This window comes from Adiantum capillus-veneris, chromosome 28 (assembly GCF_014529385.1).
Source record: "Adiantum capillus-veneris isolate H3 chromosome 28, ASM1452938v2, whole genome shotgun sequence".
In the NCBI taxonomy this organism is placed as follows: Eukaryota; Viridiplantae; Streptophyta; class Polypodiopsida; order Polypodiales; family Pteridaceae; genus Adiantum; species Adiantum capillus-veneris.
The window spans coordinates 5985614-5995370 of record NC_140958.1 but is presented as its reverse complement, the minus strand read 5'-3'; the positions used below and the strand labels follow the sequence as shown (position 1 = coordinate 5995370).

The 9757-nt window shown below is 38.5% G+C and overlaps 1 pseudogene; it reads right to left on the bottom strand.

The window, feature by feature from the left end:
• Positions 1 to 1907: 1907 nt before the first annotated feature.
• Positions 1908 to 7406, bottom strand: LOC147420010 (uncharacterized; annotated as a pseudogene).
• Between the last annotated feature and the right edge of the window lie 2351 nt (positions 7407 to 9757).

Below are 9757 nucleotides of genomic sequence, written 5' to 3'. Positions count from 1 at the left end.
AATTATAATTACGATCTTCTACAGAGACACACAAATACTCCGCTCATACTTCTCATATGTAGATCATGAATAGAGCGAGTGTGTGTAACAAACAAACTAAACAACAAAGAGAAAATGATGAAAAACCAAAGAGATTAGAATAGAAAGCATGATTCTAATGTTAAAAAAAACCACAAAGATTTAAGACCATAGAGACCATACTATGGAAAAGACACCAAAGTAGACGTACTGCTTGAGAAGGACATATTAACAACCACACTCTACATATTAACAACCACACTTTACATAAATTTCTTTATCCACAAACACATGGTTACCTTTTATAAGAGACAACAATTGGTTTTTCAAAATCGATAATAACACCTTACATATCCCTTAAAACCAAAGCATAATTAGCGAGCACTACCATAACATGCTATCAAAGTAAACATCCAGATATGTTTTCAACTTGTACAATTATTTATCCTCCTCACACTCATCATCAACAAAATCACACTTTCTTCTTTCCCTCCTTGGAGTAGCAACAAAATCATCGTCAAATGAGTCATATGCTGCCATTCTTTGTGCCTCCAACTCTGCATAAAAAGGAAGCGTACTGGGAAAGTGTTCCCACCAATAACAATCAATGTTTTATCCACAATTACACCTATCTTGAAGCTTAACAAAGGCACAAAGAAAAAAGTAACTTTTCATGACATACACATTGATAAACAAACATACATAAAGAAAGAGCATTGACTAAAAATCAATCTTATTTGTACTATAGCTAGTAACTACATTATAAAAGGACTAGCTAAATTCAAAATAAGGCCACAAAGAACATCATCATGTCTATGGCACACAATCCACCATCTCAAAACTAAAAACTAAATAAAGAAAGTACCAAGAGGTTACTTATAAGTCAAATATCCATGCAAGTAAGCATCCAAAGTAAGCAGCATAGGTCTAAGAGACACCCAATGTAAAACTTACTAGTCATCCATCAAAAAAGGATTTCCAAGTGGTTTGACCACAAACTCCTCCACTCCTCTTGTATGTTCTTTTTCCTTTGATGCAATTGGCCTCTTCTCACTTGATAGCTTAATAGGTTCCACCAAATCCTTGATGATTGATGCATCATTGTCAAAAGCAAAGCATGTATATCCCAATATCATGGCTGCATGTGATAGTGGTGCCGTACCACAACCCATGTCAATCACTAAACCCCCTGGAGAACAACAAGTGCGTAGGACACAAGCCATGAAGCTCATACTCTTTTGAACTGCTCCATGAATCAATCTAGAGGATTGTGGATGTTGTGTCTTCTTGCTTTCAGGCATGTAATGAGCCCAAAAATCATCATCACTTTGCAATGAATTAGCTTTGAAAAGAGCTTTACTATCCTCAAAATACAAAGTTGGATAGTAACCCATTCGATGAGCAAATATGAGTATGTTGCATCGTACCTATCATGCCCATCACAATAGAAAAGTATTAGTATTAAATCATCAAACCATTACTTTTAGAGCTTGGTTTTATCAATTGCTATGCAATTACTCACACTACGAGTGTTTTCTCCTTGTTTGCAACCTCCATATGGTATTTTTCTTCCCATCACCACTCTTCTTGCCACGACTAGACCTTGACAATATGCATACTTTTCAATCCAATTGAGACAAGGACCTACAAGTTTCAACCACAAAATTTTCAAAAAAGAAAAGAACAAATAAATCTTTTAAGAAAAAATCAATGTAAGTAGGATTACCATCCAATGGGCTAATCATGACCAACCAACCATCATTAGCAAGACTAGCAGCCCCTATGGAGATACCATAGCGTACATGATCCTCTGTCAACATATCCCACAAAGGAACCTCCTCGCCAACATCTATTCCCACCATACTTGTGGGAAAGTCTATCAAAACAAGTCATGCTGCCCATTTCACTTTTTTCCCTCCATGATGATAATGATGGTCTTTATAAGCATGCAAGCTAAAAAACTCATGCATCTTTCCATATGCATCATTCTTTCTTCCTTTCTCAAAATCTCTACCCATTTCAATATAATCACCAACACAACATCCAAAAATAGATTCAAAACATGTGTCTCTAAAAGATTCTATCTTTGATGGCCCATTGTGAATATATGTCACAAATTCCTTTGCAAGAGTTGAATCTTCTGCAAGTTACACACACACATAAATACTCTTTAGGAAAGAAAAAGAGCACACAAAGCTATCATGCTTTTTATATTTAAAAACTCACCTAATACATTATCACTTTCTACAAGAATTTCTGCAATCTCTTGAGTATGAATGTCTTTCTCACCATAACCTAATATAGAGAAAACCCATAAAACGACACACATTCAAAGAGAAACCAAAATCTTGTAACACTTGTATCAAATGGTTTTATTTAAGGAGAAAAGACTAACCTCTTGATTTGCTAGTGATGTATTTCTTTGATGCTTTCTTTGTAGCCTCTTTGTGCAAAGTAGACGTAGAAGCTGTGGATCTCTTACCAGCATGCAATTCGTACATATCAATCTCCTCCTCCAAATGATTCCCCGAAGGAAAGTCTATCCACCATGGACAATTTTCTATCTCCCATTTACTCAATCCTTGCATGGTAGAAGGAAACATGCATAAAGGAGAGTCGCCCACATTACACCATGCCTTGCAAACACTTGGTATTTCACCAAGCAACTTCTTGACAAAAAGGTGTTTAAAAAACCTAACATAGACACACATATTCAAAAAAAATATTCACATCAATGCACACCAAAAACAATCAAAGCTAAAAAGAGCATTCAATTTACCTAAAAACAACATGTTGTGCCGTGTTTTCAAGTTCCATGGACTTATTCTCCTTTGTCTCATTACCACTTTTTCCTGATTTGAGATCCCCTCTTGCATCTCTACTTCTCAACATTTGAAACATATACTTACGGGCTTCCAACTTCACTCCATCAAAATACTTTCTTAAAGTAGGGTCTAGTGGCATTGTCGATGGCTCCTCCATGCTTTCAAGTGAAGATTCAAGTAAGGACATGGCCACGCTTTCAACCCTATCCAAAAAGATTTCTCGCACCAACCAACTGTCACAAATTAACATGCAAAAACATGAATTTAGCATTTAGACATACCAATGTCTTCCAATACTTCTAAATGATAAATTGACTTACCCTTTAAAATCAGCTTCTCTTGTAGGTATCAAGTATTGCTCCCTTGTAATTCTTGGAGCTTCTAATAGTTTCAAAATTCTAACTCTTTTTTCAGATTGTAAATTAGAAGTTGCAAGAATTCTAAGTTTTTCCGATGTCACATATGAGTCTTTACCCTCAAACTCCAAATCAAACAATGTCTTTTTCCATTGCTGACCCAGTTTAGGATGTATGCAAAGTAAAACTTGGCAGAAGTTTAATTATATATACCTAAAGTCTCAAAATGAAAAATAAGCTCAATTAATTGTTTTGTGAAAATAAACACACCTTGCCAATTCTATCCGAAATTTGTTTCTGAATCTTCAACTTCTCCTTTCGTAACGTATCCTCCCTTTGTTCTTCTAGCATAGTTCTTTCAATTGTTTCTGTTGTTGCTAATGCAACTTCCTTGTTGTATTCAATCTTTACATATATCACAAATAAAAGTTATAATTGCATACACCAAATCTATCTATACAAAAAAAAGTTTAATTAAGTACCTGAAACACAAGCCTTGCCAAGTAACCTCTCGAAAATGGAAACCATGACTCTTTGCTTCTGCAACCTTTGACTAACTTATTCTCCTCCTCTTTTAAAGACTCAATATAATCTTTTGTATCACTCCCACATATGTTGTTGGTGTTAATTAGCACATCTCGAAGCAATGGTTTAATCACTACATGCTCATTTAGCCTATTGCATAAAGAAGGATATGATAACTTATTAATTAAACCTTTGAGAGAATAATGCACAACCAAAATTACAAAAAAAGTAACTTACACATTCATGCGTTGCAAAGAAGCAAGAAGGGCTATCTCTGGAACCTTCCTTAAATCTATGAGAGTGCACATAACTCTCACATGTCTTGATTTATCCTCTTTAAAAAGTTCGGTTATAACTTCCATCCAAGCCTTTGTCCTGTGATTTACCTCCCACACAAAAACCATTTTCTTTGACATAAATTTCAGCTCTCTTTTTAAGGACACCTCTTTTTCAAACTCCATATCTGCTTCCAGCCACATAGGATCCCAAGAAGCCTTAATGATATCTGCTACCAAGGTTTCTTCCCCATTGCAAAGACGAGTGGAGACAACAAACGTTCCCTTCTCTGGCATATAGTTCTCTATATCAAATTCAATTTTAAGTGAACTTACATCTTTTCGGAGACCTCTTACTTTGGCATGTGGCAGTAACCTGCATAGAGGTATGCGAGGACACCTATCATCTGGCAATACCCTGCAACGACCAATAACATCACACCTGCAGCCAGTTGGATATTACTTGCTATAAGAGCATCATTTCCATCTTCATCATCGTCCTCTATAACTTCAGAGTTTACATCTTTTTCTTGCACGACATTCGTTGGTTGAGGTAAAGGGTTGTGTCAACACCAATCTCTTCAGCTTCAACTGATACAAAAGCCAGTTTCTTCTTTAAACTTTTGTTCGGACTTTGCTTAGCGGGTGTCTACTTTGTTGTCTTTGTCTTTGCAGATTTTCCCATTGCAAACCTGCAAGAGAAAAACCATCAAAAGCTTCGAGTTGAAACCACATTACTTCAGATCTTTCTCATTGAAGGCATTTTTTGAGCAAAATAAATGAATTCATTGCTTCACCAGAGGTTTCAAACTTGCATTTGGAAACGCAAGATGCAACCCCATGGTGAGCACACAATTTGTTGCGAGAAACTTTTGGCTACCATGCATCGGTTACTTTGGACACCACAACTTTTCTATGTGGTTTAAACAAAGAGTGATGATCACTTTAATTTAGGGTTCATTAACAAATCCTGCACCATCACATTTCACATGTCAATCACATTAACAAAGCCGCACCATCACATTTCACATGCCTACCTTGCAATTGTTGATCTGACAGCACTTGGCTAAATCTGCAAACTGGCTACGAGAATTCGACAGAAAATCTGCGAACTGCTGCCGCCGCGAACTGAACTGAACTTTGCCGTGAACTGGCTGTCGTGACAGAAAATCAATGAACTGAATTGCCTGACAGAAATTTGCAAACTGCAAGCCAAATCATGATATGCTTGAGAGATAAGAGAATATAGGAAGGAAAATCAGTTGTTACGTCCACCAGAAATAAACCCAAGGCAACCATTCTTGCTACGTATATATTGGGGCAACTAGCTTTTGTCATTTCACAATCTCAGTATATTTGAGTCTTATTGCAATTAGTCACTTGTCCAAATAAGGTATTTACTTATTTTTCTCCTTGCTATCAGAATATGTTGAGAGTAGCAAAGCGTCATTATTGTGAGATACTGTAATGCAAATCTTGCAAAAGCAAGGTATTCGGACCATAGATACACTTCCATCTTGTCCATTCGCTGTGACCATGATGGTCTCTCACCAAGTCCTTTTGATTTGCATTTACAAATGGTATTTAAATGGGAGTGGCTCAATGCGATTTCACTAACGTGTCAAGGAGTCTTCTCTCCTGTTAAGGTTTTGTAGCCTTGGAGGAAAGCATTTTCAAACACAAAGTGGGTCTTCACAAAACCTTGGTAGCAAGATAACTACAGCAGGTGATGAGATAAGATTTGGTCTTCACCAAGCCTTGCTGGAGAGCGTTTCCAAACGCAAGATGTCGAGAGGTGGTGACTCTCTCTCTTTGTACATGCCTTCGCAATCACTCTGAAAGCTTAGTGGTTGTTACAGTTGGGCCGGCCATGAATTGTAGCTTGGTTGTGTTTCCCAGAGTATAGCAGTTAGTGCTAGCTTGCAGACATGGTATGAATGATTCAACCGTCCATTTTGAAGCTGGTCAGGCAGGTCCACCTTTGATTGCAAGTCATGGGATTAATTGCGAGTTCAAGGTGATGATCTCCTGCAACCTAGTACAATGCGTATTAAAAACTAAACTTTTCCAAGAAAGGGACATAGGTTGAAGTGTCAGCTCCTATGTGTGTTCGCTGACACGTTACAATTGTGCTTACACACACACACACACATACACACACACATACACACACACATACGTGTATATGTCAAGTTAGGTGGAAGCTTAATTAGCTGCTGTAGTGGTGCATGATATTGCAGGCATACCCTGGGCTTCAGCACAGCATCAGTGCTGAAGAATTGACTTACTTGGGCTAGTGGTTAAAAGCACGGATGAAAATTTAAGCAATGGTTCCATTGGTGTCGACAGTTCAAACTCTGTCATATTGGATTCATATCTTAAAGTAGACGTAAGATTCAGAAGGAAAGATATGTTTACGTCGTAATCTAATACACAGTGGAGAGGCTATTATTTCTGGATGAATTCTTAAAATTGGATGGCTCTTTCACTGCCACCTATAATTGTTGCAACTTGCTTAAGTTTATTCCAAGGTGATGCCAAGTTTGTGTTCTGTGTTTTTTTTGTTCTAAAAGAAACTAAATGTTAAACAGATTGTAAGAAATCCTTCTATAATTTTGTTTCCCACAAATTTCTATGCTACCTTGAAATTCAACAAGTAAATCCTTGAACAAGTAAATCGATATTTTGAGAGGCGACACCTTCTCCTACCACTTGCAGCTGCAAAAGAGACGATCATCCCAACACTTTATTGTTTTGTCTACTTAATTACATTTTTTTTGCAAAAAGATTTGATGTACCTTTGGCAGAACCTTCATTCAATGCATTACCAATCAGTACCTAATAAAAAAGGGGCATTTCTACGTCCACCGAGATGTTCTCCTATCCAACCCTTCGTAGGTCTTCACCAAGCCCTGAGGAATAGCATTTGGAAACGCAAACTGCAAGGGCATGCTGAAGAAGAAACACATGTGGAGTAGACTACCCTACTTTAGAGCCCTTTTAATTTCAATCACTCCCACCCTATTTCATTTCTAACGATCACATGATGGCTTAGCCTAACCATTTGAGCGAAAAACAGATTTTATGATGGCTCACCTACTCTGGGAACTGAACTGCCTGACAGAACTGCGAACTGCTTGGAACTGAAATCTGCGCCTAGCTGAATCTGCTCACTGCATGAAAATCTGTGCGCACTGGCTGAAAATCTGCACACTGCTTGGAATTGTCCAAGCTGAAAATCTATGAACTACTTGGAACTGCCCACTGCGAAAATCTGTCCACTGCAAAAATCTACCAACACTTCTCTCCTCACCTGGCTTCTCCAAGTTGCGTTTCCAAACGCAAACCTCAAAGCCTTGGTGAGGACTCAAAACCTCAAACCTCAAAGCCTTTAGCTCCACACTCATGTCTCACCAGCGCTCCCATGAAAGCGTTTCCAAACGCAAGTACAAAACCCTTGGTGAGCAAAATAAAGTCCCCTCTCTCACCGACGCTCTGAGATTTGCTTTTCTGAACGCAACAATGAAACCCTTGGTGAGCAGATGAAAACAAAATGATTCATTTCTCCTCATCGGCCTTGTTAGAATAGCGTTTCCAAATGCAATAACACAGACCCCTGTGAGCAGTTCTTGGAGAGTGCAAAAACAGAGACCTGGCACTTGCCAAGAGCGTGACTTCTGCACAATATTATTTAAACATCAAAATTATTTAAAAATTAAAATTGATATTCACAAAAAATGCTTAAAACTTTAATGAGCATAGACCAAAAGGAAATGTTTGAATATTTAAGTGAACATAAATCAAAAGCTACTTTCCTCGTTATAAATTGTGACAGAAGTTTTTACTTTCCTCGTGAATGGTGTTCTTTTATCTCTCATGGATCCTGGTCTGTCCCTATCAAATAGATGATTGCACGAACTTTTGAAATGCCATCCCATTTATTACTAATGCCAATCTTTTTCTCAACATTTTCTCAAGGCTCAAGAAAATGATTTCTATGGATCTGGATTTGGATATTAAAAGCGGACCTATCTTGTCCTGAGATCTGCATTTGTCTCTGGATGCTTCACTCTTACAATGCCTCACTCAATTCATATAACATATGAAGAAAGAGTTCTCTCAATTAGATATGACACAGAGATGTGTGATATTAGTCTTAGTGCTCTAAAGGAGTATTTTCAACTTGCAGACCAAGACATTATTCTATCTGAAGCAACTTCTATAAATGATGTAGTTGTGTCTCTTTCTATAGTTTCATAAGAGGATGGAAGTCATAGGTATAAGCTTCATGATAACAATGGAGGTGTTTAAAAGCTAGAAAAGCGACAAGTACAAAAATTGGTAGAAAAAGAGATTAGCATTCTTTCAAGTCTTCAGAAGCTTCCACTGTTTAGCTCTCTTCACGTTGCTCTTTCTTCAGCACAAGCTAGTCAAAAACTTGATGAGCTTCCGCTTTAATATGATGGCTACTGTTTGTTTGAGCTTCCACCTTGCAAAGATGGTTCTAACATGAAAGGCATGGAGAAAAGGCTTGATGGGCATGTTTGGACAACATACAAGACCAGCTCTATTGATGCCTTTAAAGGAATAGTGACAATAAGTAGGTGTTGTGGACACTTAAGGTGTTATAACATTGATTATGCTTCTGTAGATATGGAGCAGTGAATGAGACTCAGTGGTCTTGTATGTTTGGACAACATACAAGACCAACTATATTGATGCCTTTAAAGGAATAGTGAGAATAAGTAGGTGTCGTGGACACTTAAGGTGTTATAACATTGATTGTGCTTGTGTAGATATGGAGCACTGAATGAGACTCAGTGGAAACACAAGCTTCAATCTGCGCCACCTGTTGGACTATTGAACAAATAAAATGGAGTTCTTCTCTTGTAAGCACTGTGGTGATCACCAAAATGTATCAAAACTTTTCAAGCATTCATATACTACTGTATCCCTCGAGAGAGAGATGGCACAACCAGATGTGCCATACACATGGGCTTTCATAATCATCCAGTGGAAAAGGGGTTATCAAAAAATGTGGAGGAGGTTGTTCACAATAAGGTGTTCATGCAGGCAACCATTGAGCCTTCTAGCACATGCAAGCAAATTGAAGTCTCAGTCACAAGGGACTTGATCATGGAGCTGTTGATTCATGAGGATGGTGCTTCTCACAAGAATTATTTAGAGGGTTACTTGCACAAAGTACTAGATCAAATTACTCCTATCTCTCAAAAAGCTCGAATCAGAAGGTCCATCCAGGCTGCTAGAAAAGATTTCCTTCAAGGGGCCAGTGGGTTGGATGCTATTTTGAGACTGAAACTGTTAAGTATGGAGCCTGATTTACCCTTGTAATTTTCTGTGGTAAAAGCGCACATTTGTAAGGCCCCCATTATGAGGAGAAGCCATCGTGCGTGAAGGAAAATCACTCACTGGAAACCAAAATTTTCACAGACAAGAATCAGGGGCAACTTTAAAGGCCTCGGGGGCGGAGGCCCCCGAGACTTTTTTTTTTCGCCGGAATATTCTTTTTCGCCAGAATATTATGGCCGGACGGTGGCCGGAAAGTGGTCGGAAAACAACCGGTCGGTTGGCCGATGGCCGGTAGTCAATGGCCGATGGCCGGTGGTCGGAAGTCAATGGCCGGTGGCCGGTGGCCGAATTCAAAAGCGGACTTGTCTTATCAAGGGCGGCCACACATGGGCGGATTGGAGGGTCCGATTTGGACTTATTCGCACAAGGGCGGCTACACATGGCTGTC